This window comes from Pan paniscus, chromosome 19 (assembly GCF_029289425.2).
Source record: "Pan paniscus chromosome 19, NHGRI_mPanPan1-v2.0_pri, whole genome shotgun sequence".
Lineage (NCBI taxonomy): Eukaryota > Metazoa > Chordata > Mammalia > Primates > Hominidae > Pan > Pan paniscus.
In genome coordinates, this window is record NC_073268.2 from 59,958,688 (window position 1) to 59,984,932 (window position 26,245).

The 26,245-nt window shown below is 39.1% G+C and overlaps 1 long non-coding RNA gene across 2 annotated transcripts in view; it reads left to right on the forward strand.

The window, feature by feature from the left end:
• The window catches only part of LOC117976543 (uncharacterized), a 40,805-nt gene that overhangs the window by 8,262 nt on the left and 6,298 nt on the right, over nt 1-26,245 (forward strand). The window contains exon 2 of one of the 2 annotated variants that reach the window (XR_010110550.1): nt 10,705-24,739. This is a non-coding gene — a long non-coding RNA (uncharacterized LOC117976543). Of the gene's footprint in view, nt 1-7,986; nt 24,740-26,245 lie in introns of those variants that run through there. The other variant, XR_008621689.2, reaches the window with a different exon arrangement.

Sequence of the window (26,245 nt, forward strand, 5' to 3'; positions counted from 1 at the left end):
CCCAACTTCAGCCACTTTACTGTGTCTCCCACCAGGGAACAGGGAGGTATTGTACACACAGGTTGTAAATAACCGTGAGGTCAAAAACAAGTATTGAAAGTTGAGTAGAACAGACATGGAAAATGGAATTAGCTAGATGGATGGAGTTAATAAGTGAATATTTATCTGGATGAGGTGGAAGAACAAATTTGTGTCGGATGGAGAATGAGAGAAGGAGCCAGCTAAAAGGTTATATTTGGGAACGTGAAGTACCAAATTTAAGATCTCGAAGGCCAGAGCTAAGAAGGGGAAGCAGGGAGGAAATAAACATGCATTTATTGAATGCCTTCTGTGTTCCAGGAGCTCTGCAGATATGATCTCATTTAATTCTCTTGACTGTCCCACATTTTACAGATGAGGACTCTCAAGCTCATGGGACTAAATATCTTGCCAAAGACACAGAGCTGATAAGTGGAGAGGCTGGGATTAGGGGTAATCATAGAGAGGTGAATGGTGGGTTGAAGGTGAGACTGGAGAGACAGAAGCTTCATATAACTTGTCAGCTCCAAGTGAGTTTGGGGAAGTGGGAAATAGGTGCTGATTAGAGGAAGTAACACCTTCATCTACTTGGTTACTCATCCCAGAAAAAGCGTATCCCTTCTATCAGCAAGTCTTGTCAATTCTATTTCCCAAAAAAAAAAACAAAAAAAAAAAACCGTATTTAATCTCCATCCTCTTCCTCTCCATTGCAATCACCTTAGCCCAAGCTGGGATCCTAAAATAAACCACCATTTCTTTACCTAGAAGGCCATACTAAACTACTGGTCGTTTTTTTTCTCTTTGATTCATTTTCCATAGATCAGGTAGAATAATCTTCCTAATATGCATAGCTGATCATGTCTTGCCATCCTTTAAAACTTTCCAATAGCTTCTCTCATTTTTAGGAGAACCTTCCTTAGCCTCAGTGTGGACTGCAGGGCACTGATGGTCCATCCTTTGCTAACTCCGAAGCCACCTTTTCCTTTGCTTATATCCTCTGATTGTTTTGGCCTTTTCACTGTTTTTCAAACTCAACAAGCTTCTTTCAAGCTTAGAATTTTTCACATTTTCGTTTTTCCATGTATCACCTGTCTTTCTATCTTTTTTTCTGGCTTGTTTCATCATTTAGGTTTCAGATTCTATGGAACCTCAGCAGGGATGTTCTTCTTACTTAAGCTAGGTAAACTGAGTCTAGATTTGATTCCTTGTATTATACAGATCATTAGTAGAATAATTTATTTAAGTCCGTGTCTACCACTGATTGAAAGCTGCATGAAGCTGAGATTGTTTTATGACTTATCCAGCTTTTAGTTGACTCTCAGTTTGGATGAATGAGTAAGTGAATAAAACATTAAATGAATGAAAAAAGTACCCTTAAAGGGAATCACAACTATGGGCTTGATTATTTAACCAAGTGTATATGGAAAGGATGAAATGATCGTTTGCACAAACTCCTTCCTTTCACTCACCATAACCTAAAAGCAATGGCTTATCTGGGTAGCTTCTCCCACGTGCCACCCAAATGAGGTTTGGCTATGTCTTTCTTCCCCATCTGATCAGTGAAGAAATCTGAGTTGTTGCCTCTTACTTTTTTCCTTCCTGCTTCTCTGTGTCTCTGTCCCTTCACTGTCTTATTCTAGCTTGGGATTTTAGGTACTGCTGTTGGGCTGTCCCCTACTTCTTGCATGCTAAATGTCATGATCATGGTTTTTTTTCTCCCCCCCTTGGAAATATTAAAAATAAACTTAAGTAAATATATGCAGGAGGAATAAAGCCCCTCTACCCTTTTGGAATCTTCATAAAGCCACTTTGGGACGGTGTTTCCATTTCTCCCTGCACAGCTCTGATGCCCCGTGAGCCACAGCCCCCTGGCCACATCACAGACCCAGCAGTGAGGCTGCCAGGCTCAGCAAGGGGCACCAGCTCCCCTGGAGGGATCTGGGCTTTTTCCATGTTGTGAGTCAATCTGGGCAGACAAATCCTGCTGAACACAGTTATAAATTGGGGATTGTGAACTTCTCCTGCTGAGACACGCTAACAGTTTATAAGGAAGAAAAATTGATAAACCCCTGGGTATCATTTTTTTTTGTTTTCATTTCACTCCAGGGCCAGCTGTGAAAGGAAAATGACTGTAAACAGCCTATTAGTAAAACTGCTTTAGTAAAAAATACCGCAAGGGAAAGTCATAAGCAGTTGTTACGTCAGCCAGGGCTCCCCAGCTTGCTTTGAAAGGCAGAAGCAGTGGAAGAAAGCCCTGAAATGCACCTATCTTGCCAAAAACAAAACAAAGCAACATCTAGCACTCATTTTGTGAGTGTAGACAGACCATAATGTCCCAGAAAGTGGTAACACATCTCTACTTCCCTCATGGCCTCTTTGATGACAATTGCTCTCTGCCACATGCTTAGGTTTTCTTTGTTTGATTGTATCTTTTTACTTTTATTAAGGGCAAAGCATACAGGGAAAAGAAAATTGTGTCTAGATCTCTACCATATGAGAAAGCTCATTACAATGGCAGCCAGAGTTCCGAGGGCCAACCACGTCCTTCAGGGAAACAGAAGAGATAAAGTTCACTTTGGGTTGTTAAGCAAAGGCAACATGAAGGACGTTGCTTCTGGACAGGATCTTGAAATATAAGAGGGAGAGAAAAGAAGGAAGATGCTTCTACATAGAAGGGAAGTGGGGATAGAAGTTTCAAGGAGAAAGTTCCTTGATAGGGCCGGGAGTCATTCTAAGGTCAGCTTGCCAATAGGACGTCAATATGCAAACCTAAATTATAAATCATATCTAAAGGGTTAAAACATTAAAATTCAAATCTGTGGTCTGAGAAGAGGAGCTGGGTGGACCTCAGTGCTGTGGGGCACTGGTTTTCCCAGCTGGCAGTGTCCCTGGGCTTCGCCTCCTTCTAGAGGGTAGGTAAACTAAAGCTGCCCCTTACTGCCAGCACCCCCCACCCCCCAGCCCCAGGCCTGGCTTCTCAGAAGCCATTCCAAACCCAAGGCCCCACTGGGACCCTGGAGACCACTGGAGACCTCTGGGAGGCCAAAGTGATGTGTTGGTCTCTTTGGCTGGATTTCAGACCCAACACCTCGGGTCCCAGGGAGCCTGGCATGACCTTGTGGATTTGTTTATTAGCTGTTCTGTTAAAGTTCCATTCATTTATTTAAATAAACAACTCGGATCTCTGTTCCTAACTCAAGGCTCTCTCCCCCAGCAGCCTTAAATCAAAGGAAGCTTCTGTTATACTTTACTACTTTACTTTGCAAATTTGAGTTAAGAGGGCAGCCAAGACCAGATGACTTTATGGCTCAGCTGCAGCCACGTAGCAAGTTCAGCTAAAAGCCAGAGTTTGCACCCCAAATCTTACCAGTGTTTTTATTGTGCAAACCCCTTTGTTGTTAGGGCTGCAAGAGGCCAGACGAGAATGCCTGGCTTCTACTAAGAAATGAATGAATTTGAGGTTTGAGGTGGTGAAGACTAGGGGAGACTGGGTTCCAGACAGGAATTAGCTGTGAGGTTGGGGAGTCATTTTGCATCTCTGACCTCCAGTTTCTTCTTTTGAGATAATTTAGCGGCAGAGCAAGATAATCCATATGTTCTTTTTCATTCTAAACTTCTGTGGCTCTGAGGCTTGACAGATTACCATGACACAGCTGGTAATGGGAAGCCGCAAGTGAAATGCTGAGCTGGTAGGTCCACCCTTGGTGTGAAAGGAAGGCAGAAAGTATCTAAGCAGTTATTGGAACAGACAGCACCAGCTAAGGGATCTTTCCAACCACAAATAAGCTTATTATATACGAAGGGTGTGGTGAGAAGGATGTCAGATGTGAATGGAAGTGAAACGAATGGAATGTGGGTCTTAGGAGATCTTGAGGTGCCCAGGCAGAGGTGGAGATGAGCATAATCCTCAGCTTTCTGGCTTGCGGGTTCCAAGATAAAATATTAAAGAAAACATGAACTTAGGAGCTAAGATGATTAATTCATTTTGGGACATAAAAGCCCTTCATTTTGATTTTTAAGAGCTAAATAGAATATTTAAAATCCTTATTAATCTAATACTTAGTATATACTCATATTATAAAAAAATACACACAGAAAAATCAAAATACACAGAAAAGCACAAAGGAAAATAAATTGCAGTATATTGTCCATAATTTGATCATTCAACTCAGAGGTAATCACTATTTACAATTCAGTGAAAAAATATATATATATTATTATATACGTATGTATATAAGTATACATATATTATACATATATATGTATATAAGTATACATATATATTATACATATGTATGTATATAAGTATACATATATATTATACATATGTATGTATATAAGTATACATATATATATACATATGTATGTATATAAGTATACATATATATTATACATATGTATGTATATAAGTATACATATGTATTATACATATGTATGTATATAAGTATACATATGTATTATACATATGTATGTATATAAGTATACATATGTATTATACATATGTATGTATATAAGTATACATATGTATTATACATATGTATGTATATAAGTATACATATGTATTATACATATGTATGTATATAAGTATACATATATTATACATATGTATGTATATAAGTATACATATATTATACATATGTATGTATATAAGTATACATATATTATACATATGTATGTATATAAGTATACATATATATTATACATATGTATGTATATAAGTATACATATATATTATACATATGTATGTATATAAGTATACATATATATTATACATATGTATGTATATAAGTATACATATATTATACATATGTATGTATATAAGTATACATATATATTATACATATGTATGTATATAAGTATACATATATTATACATATGTATGTATATAAGTATACATATATAATACATATGTATGTATAGAAGTATACATATATTATACATATGTATGTATATAAGTATACATATATATTATACATATGTATGTATATAAGTATACATATATACATATGTAGCATATAAGTATACATATATAATACATATGTATTATATAAGTATACATATATATACATATGTAGTATATAAGTATACATATATAATACATATGTATGTATATAAGTATACATATATATTATACATATGTATGTATAGAAGTATACATATATATTATACATATGTATGTATAGAAGTATACATATATATTATACATATGTATGTATAGAAGTATACATATATATTTTACATATGTATGTATAGAAGTATACATATATATTATACATATGTATGTATAGAAGTGTACATATATTATACATATGTATGTATAGAAGTATACATATATTATACATATGTATGTATAGAAGTATACATATATATTATACATATGTATGTATATAAGTATACATATATATTATACATATGTATGTATATAAGTATACATATATATTATACATATGTATGTATATAAGTATACATATATAATACATATGTATGTATATAAGTATACATATATTATACATATGTATGTATATAAGTATACATATATATTATACATATGTATGTATATAAGTATACATATATATATATTTTTTTTTTTTGAGACAGAGTCTCACTCTGTCACCCAGGCCGGAGTGCAATGGCATGGTCTCAGCTCACTGCAACCTCCATCTCCCAGGTTCAAGCGATTATCCTGCTTCAGCCTCCCAAGTAGCTGGGACTACAGGTGGATGCCACCACACCTGGCTAATTTTTGTATTTTTAGTAGAGAGGGGGTTTCATTTCATTGTGTTGGCCAGGCTGGTCTCAAACTCCTGACCAAACATTCTTATAGTTAAATCTTTAGTCCAATTATTTTAAAAATACAAATGATTAGAAGCAGAATTTTTGGGTAAAAACAGGCGAGCATTTTTAAAGGTTTGATAGATTTGTATATTTTGCCAAAATACTTTTCCAAAGTTGAACTAACTTACACCCTCAGAAATGCTATATAGATGTATGTTTTCCCAAATCTTTGTCAACATTGGAAAATGTATTCCTTTTTATTGTTATTAATGAATAGTGCTATTAGATTTTGAGCAGTATCATGCTTTAAATATGGTTACTAGCTGGAAGCAGTGGCTCACTTCTGTAATTCCAGCACTTAGGGAGGCTAAGGTGGGAGTATTGCTTGAGCCTAGGAGTTTGAGACCAGCCTAGGCAACATAGTGAGACCTTGTCTCTATTAAAAAATTGTAAAAAAATTTTTTAAAAATGGTTATTTTGTAAATTTTATGTTCAAACTATTTTTTTATTTTAGCTTGTTGCTTATCTTTTATTGATTTTTGGACGTTATATATCTTGAATTTAATCTATTTTCCTGCCTTCAATGTTGCTATTTTTGCCCCAATTTCTTCTATCTCAATTTGCTTATTGTGTGTTTTGGTAAATGGTTCTATTGTATCACATATCTTTTCATTTATGCTTTTACCTTCACTCTTATATGTATATAAAGACCATACTTGCTCTAAATTACTTAAAAATACTTTTATAATTTTTTTAGGTTGCTTTTTAAATATTTTTACCTATGATTCACTTCAGCTTCATTTTGATGTAGGGAACTTAATTCTTGTAGTTAATGGTAGATAAGCTACCATCTGGCGAATTACATCATTGATATGGCTTGGCTGTGTCCCCACCCAAATCTCATCTTGAATTGTAACTCTCACAATTCTCACATGTCATAGGAGGAATCCAATGGGAGGTGATTGAATTATGGGGGCAAGTCTTTCCTGCACTGTTCTCGTGATAGTGAATGAATCTCATGAGATCTGATGGTTTTAAAAATGGGAGTTTCCCTGCACAAGCTCTCTTTTTGCCAGCTGCCATCCACGTAAGATGTGACTTGCTCCTCCTTGCCTTCCACCATGATTGTGAGGCCTCCCTAGCCATGTGGAACTGTAAGTCCAGTAAACCTCTTTCTTTTGTAAATTGCCCAGCTTCAGGTATGGCTTTGTCAGCAGTGTGAAAACGGACTAATACAATCATGTATCAATTGACTTAAAATATCTCTTTTAGCATATACTAAATAAGTGGGTTAGTTTCTGGTCCTTATTTACAGTACATTGATTTCACTGTTGTATCTTATATTTTGCCTAAACTTGTAGGACTTCACCCTTCAATAGAGTAGTTTAAGCATTTACTGTCAGTCCTCTATACCAGTGGGGGATTGGTTCCAGGACCCCCAGGATGCCAAAATCCAAGCATGCTTAAGTCCCTTATAAAAAATGGCATAGTATTTGCATATCACCCACACACATCCTACTGTGTCCTTAAAATAATTTCTACATTACTTATAATATCTAATATAATGTAAATGCTATGTAAATTTTTCTTATACTGTTATTTTTATTTATATCTTTTTAATTATTGTATTATTATTCTTTATTGTTCATGTCTGAATATTTTAAATATGAGGTTGGTTGAATTTGCAGTTGTGAAACCTGTAGATGCAGAGGGCCAACTATACATTTAATGTAATGAGTGTTATTTTTTCTTTTATTTCTGTAGTTTTGTACTTTATTTTTAATGTTCTCTTATTTTTCCTTTACTTTTAATTTTTTGTTGTATGGGCTGTTATTCCTTTTCGTAAACACCTTTTCCTCTAGTGACTTAGAACAGATACATTCGATTTTTGCTTCATTGCCATCGATAATCTAATTGGCAATAACAAGTGCAAAACACTCATGAGTCCTCTTTATATAAAATGAAGAAATTAACACTCTTATTTAACTTCTTACTTTTCTCTGCCATCTCCTAGGTTTTGGCTGACAGATAACATAGGGCAGTGATCAAAGGGTTTACCTTCTCTGTGCCTCAGCTGCCCCATCTCGAAAGTGGGCATAATAGTATCATAGGGTTATTATGAAAATAAAACGACATAGTGCACAGGATGCATTTGCAACAGTGCCTAGCACATGGTAAGTCAGCAGTAACATTGTAATGATCAGTAAGATTGAATACATCCTTTAACTTTTTCAATGATAATCATTATTTTACATCATGAAACTTTTTATTCATTAATTACTTTTACAGCCTTATCTGGGGAATTATTTAGACTTTATGTTTTACTTTAATAGTTTTCTCACCTACTCTCAATTCTTTCATATCATAGTTTTCTATGTGAGGACTCTTTATTGTGATCCATCTACTAGTTGATTGGAATATTTCTTTGGGTAATTTTAGGTTATACATGTATTATAGTTATATTAAGTTTGTAAGGGCCAAGGGGAAAAAAATAATGACTTTTACAAATTCGGTTGATTTTTTCTTTCATAAAAAAATCATTAGGCAGTCTGGAGCTGCTATGGAAGTTTAGTTTCACAGTCATCAGGATGCCCATCTTATTTTCACTTTCATTCCTAAGTAACAAAATGGCTTCTGCAGCGCCATCTATCACATCTTCTTCCATCCAGCATGAAGGAAGAAAGCCCAAAGAAGAGGTTGGACCCTCCTATTAAGGAATCTTCCTAGAAGGTGCATATACCTTGTTGGCTTATATACAATTGGCTAGAACTTAGTTACAATGCGAGGGAGGCCATGAAGCATCTTCTTCACTCTGACTAGCCATCTGTTCAGCTAGACATTTATTTCTGGGATAGAAGAAAATAGATATTGAGGTCAATTATCTGTCTCTGTCATTCTGCCCTTTTGACCACCTGAATATCCAGGTGCATTTGTTCCATTCTTTTGGCATATTCCTCTTCCACAGGGAGACAGTCCCAAGTCCTATCTAGGTAGGGCGCTCAACTCAGACTCCATGATTGCAGGATGATGTGCAATCTTCTCCATGTCTGCTATGGCTCCTCATCAATCAGTGTCTAACCCCAAACACACATTTCCTGTCCTTCCATATCTAATCTATATCAGTGAAGGAGAAATATGATGACCAAAACAAAAATGTATTCTTGGAGAAAAAGAATTGGAAACACACAATAGTTACTGAGCAGTGGCTACTGTGTGATCCTAATTCTGTTCTTCCTTCCAACTGGATCTATAGCAATGAGCCATGCCATGAAGTAGCCACAGCAAAGACCCTCCTACCTGGCAGGCCGGTCGATGGCTTGGTGGTCCCATCCTGCAGCCTCAGCTTCTGCTCCTTGCTTATTGTCCTTGGTGGTCATATCTGGGGTGGGCTTTGGAAAGGTTGATCTTTCTGGGGGCTGTGCACTTTATTCGCTCTCTTCCTGCTGGTGCAGTTTTGAGGGCCTGGGAGTTGCTTAGGGGTTGAATGATTACTGGCTTTTGAGGGTAAGCTTGTGATTTATTTGGATAGAATTCCCTTAATAATTTAGTAGATTTCCTGTTTATTTGCTTCCCATCAGTTGCATGTGTAAGTAACTACTGCCAAAGATCTTGTTTCCATATAGTTTCCAAACCGAACTCTGTGCTCTATGCAACCCTCCTCTCAATAGTGACCTTGAAGTTCTCTAAAACAACAGGCTTTGGGGATAATCCTGGGTAATCTTACAATTCCTACCAGGCTAGAACATGTCGTCTGCTAAGGATCCCATAATGAAAGATTTTTGAGCAGAGATTTGGGACCAAAGTTTTATATCTTGCTAATTCCAGGACTTCAAGTCATTACTTAAAACTGCTTCAGTTTGGAGTTTAGGAGAAATTGGTTTTTGTTTGTTTGTTTGTTTGTTTGTTTGTTTGTTTTTAGCCCTGTAAGGGTTACTAAACTCTCAGTCTACTAAAATTGAAGACTACAAGCAGAAAATATTCCTCCTGGAAAAGCTGTATTCCCTTCCAAGGGCTTGCAGCCCATCCCATTGTAAACTGGCGGTCATCTGTCTCTTGTGGGTGTTGTTAAGACTGGTAACGGCAGCCAACACACCCACATTCTGACTGTTTCTGACCATTTTCCCTAATTCCTTCTCTACTTATTGAGTGCACTATTTCCTTTCTTTTCTTTTCATTTTCTTTGAATCCCTCAACAGTGTCCATGTCTTATATTTGTCCCCTTCCTTTCCACAGTCTTCCTCTCAGCTCTTAATCTCGGTGTCTGGTTACCAGTTCAGAAGCCGAATAACGAGATAGGTGGGTGATGCTTCAGCAATTCATCCTGGCATTCTGGCAGGATGAATTCCTCTCTGCAGTTCTTCTCTCCATCTGGCCAACTGCTGTAGTGGCCACCGCCTGCTGCAATAAGGAATCTTGCTTTGGAGAGAATCCTCTATCCTGCCTCCATTGCCTTTGCTGGTGCCTGGCTTCTGGCCCAAGTGTTCTGGCAAGGCCAGTTGTGAATTCCACATGTCTTCTTCTCAGGCACTGCCACTCCTTATGCCTAGAGGCAGGGGTGGGGAGGAGGAGAATGACTGTTTTGTGGAAACCCCCAACTCAGAACCGCACAGATGCCCTGCAGTTCCACCTCTGCATGGTAGCCAAAGAGAGTCCTCTAAATGAAGCAATCTCTTTGAGCCTCTCAGCATCCCCCCACTTCCAGCATCACTCAACCCAGAAACAATAGAATCTACAAGGGGACTCCCTACATGTTTCTTATGAGGTCAGAATTGCCATCCTGGAAAGGTGAGTTACAGTGCTGCCCAGGTGATTCTTATGTGTTACTCTATGTTATATCTATTGTATAATCTCACATTTAAATAGCACCATTCCTTTTATTGCAATGCTTATGAAAACTTTCCTTGTTTTCAGGTTTCCTTCGTCAGTCCAGGCAGGACTGTGCGTTTGGAAAAGGGACGGATGCTGGTCCTGGAAGGGGCGTCGTTATCTAGAAGCTCCCAACCTAAGTGGGTGACTCATAGGGAGGGCAAGGAGAGAAGGACACAGCAAGCAACTTACATGTAAAACAAGACGTGTGGGTTATTATGGAAGAAATTCACAACCAAACTTGGGGTTAGCCCGTATTGTTTTCCAAGAACTCTATGTGGACAGTGACAAAAAACAGACCTGAGAACTAGCAGATTGGGCAAAGCCTTTTCACATAACAACAAAGAAAAAGCAATTCCTCAGGAAAAAATGGTCAATGGGTCATTGTGTGTAGACAAAACTACAAGTTCTGCTCCAGACTCTGGGGAAACCATGCTGCCATCTTCAAGCTGTGGCCATTCTGTAATACAGACTACGCTAAATCACATGTTGTCATCAAGGCAGAATATTTTGTTCTTTTATGGGTCAGCCTGGGATACAAAATTAGAGAAATTTGCAATGAAAAATCCCTTGTGTCTCATTGAACTTTTTCCTTAATTCAAACCTTTCCTTTCACAGTTTTGATTAGTGCCTTTGCCCATGTGGACAATATTTTATGATCAGGTTTTAAGAGTAATCTATCCATGGCTGGTTGGCTGCCTGGAACTTAAAACAATGACAACAACAATGTCCAGATAAACCCAATAAAATAGGCTTTTAAATGTGTGTGTGTGTGTGTGTGTGTGTCTGTGTGTGTGTTGTGCTGATCTTTAGCCTTGAAGCTTCACTCTTTCCCCTCTTCTGAAGCAAGAAGGTGTTTGCAGGGTGGCTGAACTTGCCAAACGCTGACGCAGAGTAGATCCAGGCTGGCAGCTGTCTACAATTCCTTGATGGGCCTCTTCTACAAAGAAGATTGATGTGAGTCAGCAAAGCCCTCATTAAGTGAGTCATACCATTAATAAAAGGCGCAGATTGCAAAGCGGTGTTTATTTCAGTGTTGATAGAAACCAGGACACAGTGGCCTTGAATCAAAAATAACCTTGGGCCAGACACATTGAACTTGGATCAGATCTGAAATCCCAGGCATTCATCCCTCCCTGAAGGCAAACATACGTCCAGATGATACCGCTGCCTTCCTTGTTGTACAAATGACTTGCTCCTCATCACCAGCATTTACCTTGTGCTTGACAGTTTGCAAAGCCTGTCCACTTACAAACTCTCTTGTTCTGACATGAGTGAGCCTTAAGCAGTGATTAAGTGCTCTTGCTCAGGTGTCGAGCAGTCCTGGGTCAGAATCTCAGCTCTACCATTTTGAAGCTGTGTGAACTTGGTTAGCTCATTTAACCCCTACAAGGTTCAGACGACACTAAATAAACTCTAAGTACTCTTACTACACTAAGTAACCCTGTCTAATTTCCTCATGTGGGCCCAGTCTCCTTAGACTCTCCAACTTATGGGTGAGGATAATAATAATATCTCCACCATACAGCATGAAGATTAAACAAGGTAATAAAATTAATGAAATAATTGCAATGTGTGGCACATCATAAGAGCTCAAGAAATGTAATAACCCTGAGATTTGGGTAGCATAGGCGTTATGCTGATTAATAGATGAGGAAACAGGAGCTGAAAAAGTTTACTCATTCAAGGTCATAGGGTTGGGACTGGATGCCACCACAAGTTGAAACAAGTTCTCCTGACTTCAAAGTCAGTGTTCTTTCAAAGCCACCCATGGCACAGGTATTTGAACAACAGGCATATTTTCTCTTGCCCTATTCACTTTCCAGGAAATGAAATTGTATCATACTTTCCTCCTGGCTCTCATTGGTTTACCGTTTTGTCTGTATTCACTTTGATTTCTATATCAGCTGCTGCAATGCTAGTGAAAAAGACAAGGTCCTTACCCTCAAGATGCTTGCTGCCTAGCAATTTGTTACCATCAAGCCATGAGGCTGTTGTAAGTTGTTGTGATGGCTGATATGCCAGACATAGGATTAATACCTCTTCAGCCTTGGTTGCGGAGTGAGGGTGATCATTGGTCTGGCATTTAGTAGGTGGCCCAAGAAATATTTATAAACTGACTGCCAGCCTTTCCTTGAGCAGGGAACATGGAAACTGAGGGATAAATAGGAGTTAGCTAAATGAGAAGCAACCAGGTCAGGCAGGAGGGCTCCAGGGGAGAGGGCATGACATGTGCAGGGAGCCGCAATTGAAGTAGGTGCAGGGGCCAGGAAGAGGAGGGTGAGCTGCGCTGGGGAGAGGCTAGGGAGGCCTGTGGTGAAAGGCTGTGTAAGCCATGTTAAGGATTTTGGACCTTATTCTATAGGCATCAGCTGCTTCGAAGAAGAACATTTTGACTTGGGTGATTTGATACCACTCTGATGACATCACCATGTTTAACACAGGAGAATCTGATGCAGGAGTAAAAGCGTAACCATTAATATGTGAAAGCACTCTTTCATTACCAAACAATGCACTCTAGATTATACATGGTATATATGATTCTTAAGTCATGCCCAGGCAGGGAATAAATCTGTTTTACATATGACTTGGTAAGTTAAAAGTTTCAGTTAAAAGCTCAATAATTATAAAAATATTAGAAGAAAATGTAGGAGACTATTTCTTCAATCCTGGGATAAATAGATAGAAAAATAGGCAAACATAAAAAATGTGTCTACATAAAGTCAAAACTTCCCTGAGATTCCACAAAAGAACTCTAAAGAGCTAAAACATAAACAGCATGCTAAAAATTTTTGTAACACACATGACAAAGGATTACTACTCTAATGCATGAATGGTTTGTAAAAATCAAAAGGAGCAAGAAGACCAGCTGAGTAGATTAACAGATAGCTGGTAAAAGAAGGAAGACATGGGGTTCTTGAGGGCAGTGAATTGCATTTGGTTCAGTGATGTATTCCTATTGCTTGGGAAAGACCTGGTGCACGTATTCACCAGTCATTCATATTGAATGAAAAAATATAAGAGGATCTTTAGCTTTAGTGGCACTTTCTTTTGTTTGCTTGTTTTGAGAGAAGTTTGTTGCCTAGGCTGGAGTGCAGTGCCATGAACTTGGCTCACTGCAACCTCCACCTCCCAGACTCAAGCGATCCTTCCACCTTAGCCTCCTGAGCTGAGTAGTACTTTTATTTTTCAATTTTATTTTTAAAATTTCCACAGCATATACACTGCAGAGTAGTACTTGTAAAAGAATATTTTAATAAACCCAGAAGATGTATTTTTAGTCATTAATTACTCAAGATTAAAGATATTGGTAATATCCAATCAGATTTAGAGAGGGTAGAGGAATTTTCAACTGTCGTGCGCATTTTTCAATTTTAAATTAGACATCATCAATCCCCTACAAAAGAGGGACTGACTAAATACATTAGAACACATCAGGTATAGAATGAAATAGTATGCAACCCTTCACACTCTTTGTATAGATCTGTATCAATTTAGCTTGAAAAGTTACATATGACATATTTGAAACTGAATTAAAATTGACAGACTATAAAAAGAATAATTTAATTGTTTCACCATTAAGTATGACATTTGCTATAGGTTCCTACGATTTTCATTTAGTTAGTAAAATTTCCCTCTGTTTCTAATTTATCAAACCTTTTTTTAATTTTAATGTTTAAATCCAACATTGCTGATGAGAGCATTGGTGTTAATTCAGTCTTTTTCCCTCATAGGTATCCTTTTCTCTACCTCAAATTTTATTATTCTAATAAAAATTTGCCACAATGTATCTCAATGGTGGCCCTTTTTCATTCATTCCTTCTCAAATATTTGATGAGCTCTTAATTCTTCGATATTTTTTCCCATCACTGCTTCTCACATTTGCTTTCCTCCTTTCTTGGATCTATCCATCATTTATCAAGATTTATAGTTATCTTTTTCTTTCTTTGTGCTAAACATCAGGTCAAGTTTTAGGCTCTATCTAGTAACTCAAGAATTTATTCTTCTTTGTCTGTATCCATGATACCATTTAGTCCACATTTCTGAGATTTTAATTTTAGTGATAGCATTTATAATTCACAAGCTGTCTCATTGATTCTCTCTTCCTTTTTAAAAAGGTCTGTAATATCCACTCTATGTCTGTGAAGATTGCAATTAAAAATTTAAAGTATTGTTCTCATTGCTCTATTAAATCTGTTCCCTGGAGTATTGTGTCAGTCAGCTATTGTTGCAATAATACTGCATAACAAACAATCCTGAAAAGTAGTGACTGACAATGATAAGCATTTATTTTTCTTGCTCACACATCTGCAGACTAAGGTGGCTCTACTCTAGGCGACATTTAGCTGGGCTGGGCTTCTGCATTTGGGTTGGATTCAGGTTTGCCCCACTTCACACTCTCCTTGGACAAGCAACTACCTGGGTGCATGTTCTCCTCCTGGTGAATGATAGGAACACAAGAGACCAAGTCAACTGGTGCAAGCATGTTTGGAGCCTTGGGTCACTGCCGCAACCACTAAAGGTGACTTTTGTTGGTATGTTCAGTCTTGAATTTGATTTTCCTAAACTAGTGTTTCTGTTACTGCTGTATCTGTTAAGCACTGCCTGTTTGTAGGGGAGGGTAGAACTTGGTGCTGGATTCGGTCTATGCCAGCCAGTCTCTAATGATTGTGTGGGAGGCGCTGTCCATGCCCTCCTGTGCCTCTGTACCACACACTGTTCTGGTGCATGCTCTCTTTTTAATGTACCTTCCCCTGAGTCTCAGCCTAAGGGCTTTCTTTGGCCATGGTAACTTTGTCAGTCTGTGCTTGGAGCAGGACCAGAAGACACGAGTGGGTGCCCAGCAAGTTAATATCCCTAGCAGCCGCCCTCAACCAATCATGGGCTGGAAATGGCATATGAATACATCAATTTACTTTTAACTGAGTGGGACAACTCGGAGGTCTGTATTATATAGCCTCACAGACATCCCCAGCAGGATTAAGCCCGTTGCTTATGATGGTGACCTGCTCTTTAACACACTTTCTGTTGAATACCTTCCTTCCTCCTCTTACTTCCCCACTCTCCTACAGGTGATCTTGAGGTTACTTCCAAAATAAATAACTTACATGCCAATTCTTCTCTCAGCGTTTGCTTTTGAGAAATCGAGCTCAAGAAAAAAATGCTTATTTTGACAATAAAAGGTAATTTAAGAATTACAATTCCTTCTTTGTACTTTCAGAATTCTCTGAATGCTGTACAATGGGTGGGCAATACAGAAAAAAACAAACCATTACTACCAACAGGACAATCTCCTGTCATACCACATTGCCATGAATGTCTCCTGTTTTTTCTTAGAAGTAGAAAAAATGCAAAAATCAGATAAATTAATATACTGCTTTCCCAAAAATACCAAGCAACTTATTTTGGTATTTATGACCCAAATTATAATTTGGAAAATAAGTTGAACTAAATAGAAAAACATGAGCAAGTATTTCAAATGTGATAGATTTCCTACAGTTTCATCTCAAAAGGAGAAGCTGGAGAAAAAAAACCCCTCTCTTGTTTATTTAAAGTTCACCAGCTTAATGGGGAACATCATGTTTATCTCAAAAGAACTATTGGGTATGAAGCTGTAACATCAGTGGAGATGTCAGACACCATGTCTATCTGCCTCCCTCCTCTCCATTCAGGGCCTGTTAATCCATCCAGGACCATGGAGGAGCTGTTAATCCATCAATACAACAAATTCAACTTCATTCTCTGACAGCCACTGGGCCAGGTTGGAAAAAGAGTACAGTAAAAGACACACAAATCTCGGATCTCAAGACACTGGTGCTCCACCAGTGATATGGTTTGGCTGTGTCTCCACTCAAATCTTGTCTTGAATTGTAGTTCCTACAATCCCCATGTGTTGTGGGAGGGACCAGGTGGAGATAATTGAATCATGGGGGCAGTTTCCCCCATCTTGTTCTTGTGATAGTGAGTTAGTTCTCCTGAGACCTGATGATTTCTTTTTTTTTTTTAGACGGAGTCTCACTCTGTCTCCCAGGCTGGAGTGCAGTGGTGTGATCTTGGCACACTGCAAGCTCCACCTCCTGGGTTCAAACCATTCTCCTGCCTCAGCCTCCCAAGAAGCTGGGACTACAGGCACCCACCACCGCACCTGGCTAATTTTTTGTATTTTTTAGTAGAGACGGGTTTCACCATGTTAGCCAGGATGGTCTCGATCTCCTGACCTCGTGATCCACCGAGATCTGATGGTTTTATAAGGGGCTTCCCTTTCACTGGGCACTCATTCTTCTCCTTCCTGCTGTTATGTGAAGAAGGATTTGTTTGACTTCCCCTCCCTGCATGATTTTAAGTTTCTTGAGGCCTCCCCAGCCCTGCAGAACTGTAAGTCAATTAAAGTTCTTTCCTTTATAAATTACCCAGTCTTGTGTGTGTGTTTATTAGCAGCATGTTGAGAATGGACTAATACAGTAAATTGGTACCAGAAGTGGGGTGCTGCTCTAAGGATACCCAAAAATGTGGGAGTGACTTTGGAACTCGGTAACGGGCAGAGGTTGAAACAGTTTGGAGGGCTCAGAAGAAGACAGGAAAATGTGGTAAAGTTTGGAACTTCCTAGAGACTCGGAGGGCTCAGAAGGCAGGAAAATGTGGGAAAGTTTGGAACTTCCTAGAGACTTGTTGACTGACTTTGACCAAAATGCTGATAGTGAAATGGACAATGAAGTTCAGGTTCAGGTGGTCTCAGATGGAGATGAGGAACTTGTTGGGAACTGGAGTAAAGCTTACTCTTGCTATGCAAAGAGACTGGTGGCATTTTGGCCCTGCCCTAGAGATCTATGGAACTTTAAATTTGAGAGAGATGATTTAGGGCATCTGGTGGAAGTAAGCAGCAAAGCATACAAGAGGAAACAGGGCATAAAAGTTTGGAAAATTTGAAGCCTGACAATGTGATAGAACAGAAAACCCCATTTTCTGGGCAGGAATACAAGCTGACTGGAGAAATTTGCATAAGTAACAAGGAGCCAAATGTTAACACCAAGACAGTGGGAGAAATGTCCCTAGGGCATGTTAAAGACCTTCATGGCAGCCCCTCCCCTCACAAGCCCTGAGGCATAGGAGAAGAAAACAGTTTCCTGGGCCAGGCCCAGGGTTCTCCTGCTGTGTTAAGCCTAGGGACTTTGTGTCCTATGTCCCAGCTTCTCCAGCCATGGCTAAAAGAGGCCAAGGTACAGCTCAGACCATGGCTTCAGAGGGTGCAATCCCCAAGACTTGTGGCTTCCACATAGTGTTGAGCCTGCAGGTGCACAGAAGTCAATAATTGAGGTTATGGAACCTTCATTTAGATTTAAGAGGATGTATGGAAACACCTGGATGTCCAGGCAGAAGTTGGCTGCAGGGGCAGAGCCCTCAAGAAGAAACTCCACTAGGGCAGTGTGGAAGGGAAATGTGGGGTTGGAGCCCCAGTGCAGAGTCCCCACTGGGGCACTGACTAGTGGAGCTGTGAGAAGCAGGCCACAGTCCTCTAGACCCCAGAATGGTAGATCCACCTGCAGCTTGCACCCATGTGCCTGGAAAAGGTGCAGAAACTCAACACCTGCTCATGAAAGCAGCCTAGAGGGGGGCTGTACCCTGCAAAGCCACAGGGATGGAGCTACCCAAGACCATAGGAACCCACCCGTTGCATCAGCATGACCTGGATGTGAGACAAGGAGTCAAAGGAGATCATTTTAGAACTTTAAGATTTAATGACTGCCCTATTGTATTTCAGACTTGCATGGGTCCTGTAGCTCCTTTGTTTTGTCAGTTTCTCCCATTTGGAATGGGTTTATTTACCCAATACCTGTACCTCCATTGTATTTATGAAGAAACTAACTTGCTTTTGATTTTACAGTCTCATAGACAGAAGGGACTTGCCTTGTCTCAGATGAGACTTTGGACTTGGACTTTTGAGTTAATGCTGGAGTGAGTTAAGACTTCTGTTGGAAGGGTATGTTATGTTTTGAATTGTGAAGACATAAGATTTGGGAGGAGCCAGGGATGGAATGATATGGTTTGGCTATATCCCTACCCAAATCTCATCTTGAATTGTAGTTCCCATAATCCCCAAGTGTCATGAGAGGGACCAGGTGGAGACAATTGAATCATGAGGGTGATTTCTCCCATCCTGTTCTTGTGATAGTGAGTTAGTTCTCATGAGATCTGATGGTTTTGTAAGAGGCTTCCCCCTTCACTGGACACTCATTCTCCTCCTTCCTGCCATCATGTGAAGGACATGTTTGCTTCCCCTTCCATCATGATTGCGATTTTCCTGAGGCCTCCCCAGCTCTGCAGAACTGTGAGAAAATTAAACCTCTTGCCTGTACAAATTACCCAGTCTTGGGTATGTCTTTATTAGCAGTGTGAGAAAGGACTAATACAGAGAGAGAGAAAACAAATAAATACATGGTCAAGGGTATTTCAGATTCTGATACATTCTTTGAGGGAAATAAATAGAAAAGTGTGATACAGATGGTTACTTTGGAGTGAATTGGGATTTCTCTATAACAGTGGAGAGGGAAATTCTGTAGGGAAAATTTTGTTTGAGCTAAGGCTTGGAAGATGAGAAGATGACAACTTAGCAGAATCAAAGAAGTCTCCCAGGCCAAGGAAGGAGTAAGGATATAGACCTGGCCCTGGCTGGAGCTTGCTGTTTGAGAGGAATATGAAGCAGACAGGGAGCCTGGAGAACAGTAAGCAACATCATTTTGTGAAATGAAAACAAACAAACCCCGAACTCCACATTCATAAACGCTCAAGTTTACACTGAGACACACATACTAAACTATTATACAAACTATGCAAAGGAATAAAAAAAAGGGATTTCTCATATACTGTTTGTGAGAGTATAAATTGGCACAAGCTTTCTGTGTAAGACTATTTGACAATGTCTATTTAAATTTAAAATATTCTTTTACCTTTTGCTTCAAATACTTTCATATAATTTGAAATTTAATTTAATTTTATTTACATTTAAAAATTTAAAAAATAGATTGTTGGGTGCAAGTGCAGTTTTCTTACATGGTTATATTGCACACTGGAGAAGTTTGGGCTTTCAGTGTAACTATCATCCACATAGTGTACATTGTACCCATTAGGTAATTTCTCATCTCTCACCAACACCTCCCGCTATCCACTATCCCACCTTTCTGAGTCTCCAATGTCTATTATACTGCTCTATGTGTCCATGTGTTCACATTATTTAGCTCCTACTTATAAGTGAGAACATGCCGTATTTGATTTTCTATTTCTGAGTTATTTCACTTAATGGTTTAAAGTTTTATAATTATGTATTCCTTCTGCACTAACAAACTAATGAAAAATTTAAACCTGCTGTCTTCACATATATTATATCATGACACATATACCCGCACATGCATAGATAAAGTGGTGGGGGAAGAGTCACAGCAGTAGAGTCTAAAACCCAATGAACAAACAGGTATTTCAAGGGAGACTTAAGCAACAAACCCAAGTCCTTACAGCAGCCATGAAAATGTTAGATTAAATATGAGACCTGAATCTAGAAGAAACAAGCTTAAGACCAATTTTTTCTTTTAATTAAAAATGTGTTGCTTGAACTATGTCCAACCCTGGTTTTTCTGGCATTCATAAGTCCTACTTTTGGTTCCAGACCTTTTCACCATTTATCACACTTTACACCCACCCTGCTAGGAAGAAACACAAGGTGGGTCTGTGTAAGTTAAGTGTGTGAGTGTGTGCCTGTGCTGTTGTTGAATCATTTCCCCCAGGTGATCCAGGAAGAAGCATATCACAGACGCCAGTTTATTACAATCAATTTTCCAATAACTCCTAACTGGGCCAGATTCAATTTAATAACAAAGGATGAAAGTGTCTAAGTCCATTAAACTACCAGATTCCTGAATTTACTTAAATCACATATTAATTTCCGTTCCTGATCTCACTGCTAAGCTGTCAAAGCTCTATCCATGTGTCACTGAGTCAACTATTTGGGGGTCAATTATGTTGAATTGCTTTGCCATTAATTGGATCACAGCCCAGCAGATTTCATGCAGTCTTCAGTTTGAAATGCTCCATGGTCTAATCACCACCTTGTCCTCTCTCTGAAAGCAACACAAAGGAATATGTTGTCTGATTGTCCTCCTGAATGTCAACCTTAAAATACAGGCAAATATACTAACATCCCAGTTAAAACAATGTTTAGTATAACTGCTTGTGAGCTGATAACTTATCCAGGTCCCAAGAGCAACTATTTTACTCAAATCATAAAGACATAGTCTTTTTTCTTCTTCTTCTTAACCTAACACCATAAATGTAATGCTTTATTACTTTTCGAGTTCCCCTCCCAATTCCCATTCTTTATAACTCTTACTCTTCCAGAATGGAATTTTCTACCACCTACCCCCAACCACTTTCTTTACAAAGCTAAGTCCTGTTCATCTTTAGCACCTTCGCAAGTGCCCACACTCTCCTGCTCCAGTTTCCTGCTTTTAATGTTCTCCAAAGCCCACTTTCCTCCTAGCCTCCTGGATTGAATCCAAGAGTCCTTTCAGCAGCACGATTCATGGTATTCATTTTCATTGAGAAAGGAGTGTGGCAGTGTAGTATCTTGAAGGAACAATGAAAGGTTCTTCTTAGCTGTGACATTTTTGCAGCTCTTAAAAACACCTGGATGTATTCTGTGATATTCTTGATGCTAAGAATTTCTCCATCCAAATATGGACCTAACCCACAGCTGGAAATAACATGCTCTTCAAATCCCCCTGCCAAAGACTTAAATATCTTCCCAGCATTTTAAATCATTTAAAGGCACTTAACCACTCGAAATGGTATGAGTTCTCCTTCCACTCACATGGAAAGCATTGCACAATTGACAAAGAGCATTAAAGGGGCTTCAAAACCAAAGTTAGAAAAAAAGTCATGAAAATCAAATACTCTAGAGATTTATGAATACAAATCTTTACCTAAACCATAGTAAAAGGCTCATCAGGAATGGGTGGACAGTCCTCCCCCACTCTCACTCCGAAAATGGTAAGAATTCACTTGTTCTGATTGGATGTACAAAGAATAAAAAAAGGCTTCTATAAAACATAAAAACCACAGGGGAAAAAAAACCTGTTTTTCTTTTTCTTTTTCCTTAAACAGGGGAAGAAAATCAACTGATAGAAATATTTCAATAGAACAAACACTGGGGAATAGGTGAACTTTCTCCAGGCCAAAAAACCTTCATCTCTTACCTGGACAACTGTAATAGCTGCCCAACAGGCTTCCACTCTGACCACCAAAATTCATTCTCCAAAAAGCCTCCAAAACATATCACTTCCCTGTCAAAATCTTCCAGTGACTTTCAACTCTTCTTTGAGTCAAACCCAACCCCTTTATCAGGGCCCGCAAGATCCTGCATGACGTGATTCCATGCTTGTTTCTGCCACCTCACCCTGAAACATTCCTGTTCTCTGTGAAACCACTACATTGATATTCTATTCTTAGAACACACTGAGCTTGTTCCAGCTCAGGCCTTTTGCACTTGCTATTCCTCTGTCTGGAGCACACTTTTCTGAGTTTTTTTAAAAGAGGTTCTCATAGTTTATTAATAAATCTAACTCCCATTAGCCTGCCTAACGCAGACTACTCTTTACCCTTAGCCAGTTTCTGCTATTTAATGAGTTTTATTCTTTCACAACACCTCAAATATATAACTAGGTTATCCTGTTTACTACTTTTTTTTTTTTACTATTTAGTCTCTTATTAGAATAGAGATGCCAGGTAGTAGGGACTTCTATTTGTTCAACATTATATCCTCGGTACCAATGACCCTTGAGCAACACGGATTGGAACTACATGAGCCTGCTTATTGCAAATTTCCTTCCACCTTTGCAACCAGTGGGACGGCAAGACCAAGCCCTCTTTTTCTCCTCCTCCTCCGCCTACTCAAAGTGAAGTCAGCAAGGATAAAGACCTCTGTGATGATCCACGCCTCCTTAATGAATAGTAAATATATTTTCTCTTTTAATTTTCTTAATAACATTTTCTTTTCTCTAACTTACTTTAACAATACAGCGTATAATACACATAACACACAAAACATGTGTGGATTGGTAAGGCTTTTAGTCAATAGCAGGCTATTAGTAGTTAAGTTTTGGAGGAGTCAAAAGTTACATGGGGGTTTTTGATAGTGTGGGGGTCAGTACCCCTAATGCCCATGTTGTTCAAGGGTCTACTGTAATTAGAACTTGGTCTGGTACTTATAGCCTTCAATAAATATTTTTGGAATGAATGAATGAGTAAATGATGAATTTAAAGATCCTGTTCTAAAATATAGAGATTACTAGTCAACACAGTTCATTAGTGAACCAAGCACAATAAATTCATAATTGTGCCTCATGAATGAGCATTTCTATGATGACACACGAAGTAATGCCATGTATTAGGAGAGTCAAGAAGCACATTGCTTTGATAGATACTCCTTCTTTTCTGGGTTCTATATCTTTGAACTACTCTGAAACAGTGTTTTCCAAACGTTCCTGATGAAGAGTCACCTAGGGTGCTGGTAAAAATGCAGCCTCCAAAACCTGGCTCTTGGAGATACTGAAATCATGAGTCCAGGAGGAATCCTGAGAATTTGAAACTATAACATGCATTTCCTGGAGATTTTTGTCAATGAAGTTTGAGAAACTGCTCTAGAGCGGAGGTTGGCAAACTGCTACACATTAAAATCCCAGGGCCCAAGTTGTACCCTCATATTAATTAAATCAGAATGTCTAGGGGTCAGACTCAGGCATTCGTCTTTTCTAAAACTCTTCATTATTCCAAAGTGTGTCCAAGTTGTGATAACTACTTCTCTAAAACAGTGTTTCTCAAACTTTAATTTGCAAATGAATCACCTGGGGATCTTGTTTGAGTGTAGATTCTCATTTAGTGGGTCTTGGTGGGAGCCCAAGACTCTGTTTCTTTGGCACGCTTCCAGCAATGTTGATGCTGGGGGTGCTCTCATTAAGTAACAAAGTCTAGTGGATACATAAACTGTCCAATACCTAGTGTCATTGGCCATGCATATGGTATAGGAACTGTTAGGATCCTATGCTGGAATCTGTGGGGCTGTGGCTCAGAACATGATATCTCAAACTAGGGCAACTTGACCCACTGAGTACTTTGAACAAGAGGACTGGAAGGTCTCAGAAGCAAGGTTTCTCTAATATTCTTCTGCCCTCCCCTCTCTTGTCCCTCATTCTCCTCTGGAGCAAGTCATAGAATCCAGAATTCCTCTTCCCAAGGCACGTTATATAAACTAGAACTCTTCACTGAGCGCGGTGGCTCATGCCTGTAATCCCAGCACTTTGGGAGGCCAAGGCCAGTGGATCATGAGGTCAGGAGTTTGAGACCAGCCTGACCAATGTGGTGAAACCCTGTCTCTAATAAAAATGCAAAAAATTAGCAGGGCGTAGTGGCCCATGCCTATAATCCCAGCTACTCAGGAGGTTGAGGCAGGAGAATTGCTTGAATCCGGGAGGCGGAGGTTGCAGTGAGCCGAGATTGCACCACAGCACTCCAGCCTGGGCGACAGAGTGACACTCTGTCTCAAAAAAAAAAAAAAAAAAAAAAAAGAAAAAGAAAAAGAAAAAGAAAAGAAACTAGAACTATTCTCCCCAAAGCAAGTCGTAAAACCCAGAAATGTCACTCTTCCTTTCTCTCATCTCCCTTGAAGACCTAATTCCAGAGGGGTCCTGTCCTATATCTTGGGGAAGGGACACAACATTGAGAGACCAAGAAGAATCTGAACAGATGAACCTTGCTGGGTCTGTCCTGTCCTCAGTCTATTACCACGAGATCACACCCTTTTGTCCAATCAGATTTCTATATGGCTGTGCATTCTTCATTGAACCTAAGCATAAAAATAGATAGTTTTCTCTAGGTCTTTGGGTCTTCAGTTCAAAAAGCTCTGTGTCAAGTAAGACTTTGATAAAATAAGATTGTTATGCATTTCTCTTGTTACCTTGTTTCTTATTATAGGAGTGTCGACCATGACGCCTGTGATGGGTGAAGGAAGGCTTCACACTTTTCTGCCCCTACAGTGGTAAGGCTGGTGTGTACTTAAGGCATTTGTGTTGCTGCACCAACCATATTGTCCAACTAATCATATTTTGTTATGGACAAGTTTTCTTCCTGGAGTCTGGGGCTGAGTAATACAGTCCATTTATTGTTGGTAAACACACCTGATGGTCCACTTCATGTGAGGTGCTGTGCTTACTCTCCTATGGATGGGACAATCACCATAAATGTTGAAATAAATATCCTCGGCCAGGTGTGGTGGCTCATGCTTGTAATCCCAGCACTTTGGGAGGCTGAGGTGGGTGGATCACGAGGTCAGGAGATCAAGACCATCCTGGCTAACATGGTGAAACCCCGCCTCTACTAAAACTACAAAAAATTAGGCAGGTGTGGTGATGGGCGCCTGTAGTCGCAGCTACTCGGGAGGCTGAGGCAGGAGAATGGCGTCAACCCAGGAGGTGGAGCTTGCAGTGAGTCGAGATCATGACACTGCACTCCAGCCTGGGGGACAGAGCGAGACTCCGTCTCAAAAAAAAAAAAAAAAAGAAAGAAATATCCTCACACGAAACAGTCATATTTATGTGCTGTCATTTTACAATGGTCTTCCGTCCTGAAAACACACCAAAGTATTAAAAACTCTGCAAACCTTTGAAACCCATAGCTTGAGTTGGATGACAGTCTTTTAAGTGTCTTCATGGATGGAGCCTAATTGCTTACAACCTTGAACAAATTGTCGCATCTTTTTTGTAAATCTGAATCTTGATTCTGGAAACACATACATATTGGTAACATCAATGGTCAGTTTCTGAGTCTTTTCATTATCTGTCATGCCAAGGCCTTATTATAAGCAGAAGCTGTGAGTGTGGAAAAAGAAGTTTCCCTTGACTGGCTTTGGTCAAAGGCCATGTCCTTATATTCAATTAGGCCTGTGGCAGTTCCATCACTGAGTAATAATAGATCTGATTATCTTCTTAATGACTAACATAATCAAATCCTTTATTGATAAAACCACTGCTTTGTGCTTGACCATAATGAAAGTTGAGGAAAAAAATTGATTTTGTTGCTGAAGACTAATCAGTGTCCTTAAATTGTGAAGTCTTTTGGGAAGGGGGAGGTGCCATGATTCCAGTTGCTCATGAGCATCAATGATTTGAACCGTCCTGGCATTGAGTCTTGAATTATAGTATAAAGTCATTCAACATGGGAAGCATCCTTATGGCTTGAGTATTCTTGCAACAGATGATTATTTAAAAAAAAATTCAATACAAAGAACCAAGTAAATTGAAGTAAAATATCATAAGTTCTATTTATGGAAAGAGAATCTGCCATATTCTAGAGCAGTAGCATGTTTAAGAGGGGGTATTATCACATTGTGGAAATAAAACCAGTCTTCCCACTTGCTAACTGTGCAGAATTAATCAAGCTCCTCAGAAATTTAGGATTCAATTCCCCTATGTCTAAAATTGAACCTCAAAGTCCTTTTCATTCTCAAAATTCTATGAATCTATGAGTGTTTCAGCTGGTATGCTCC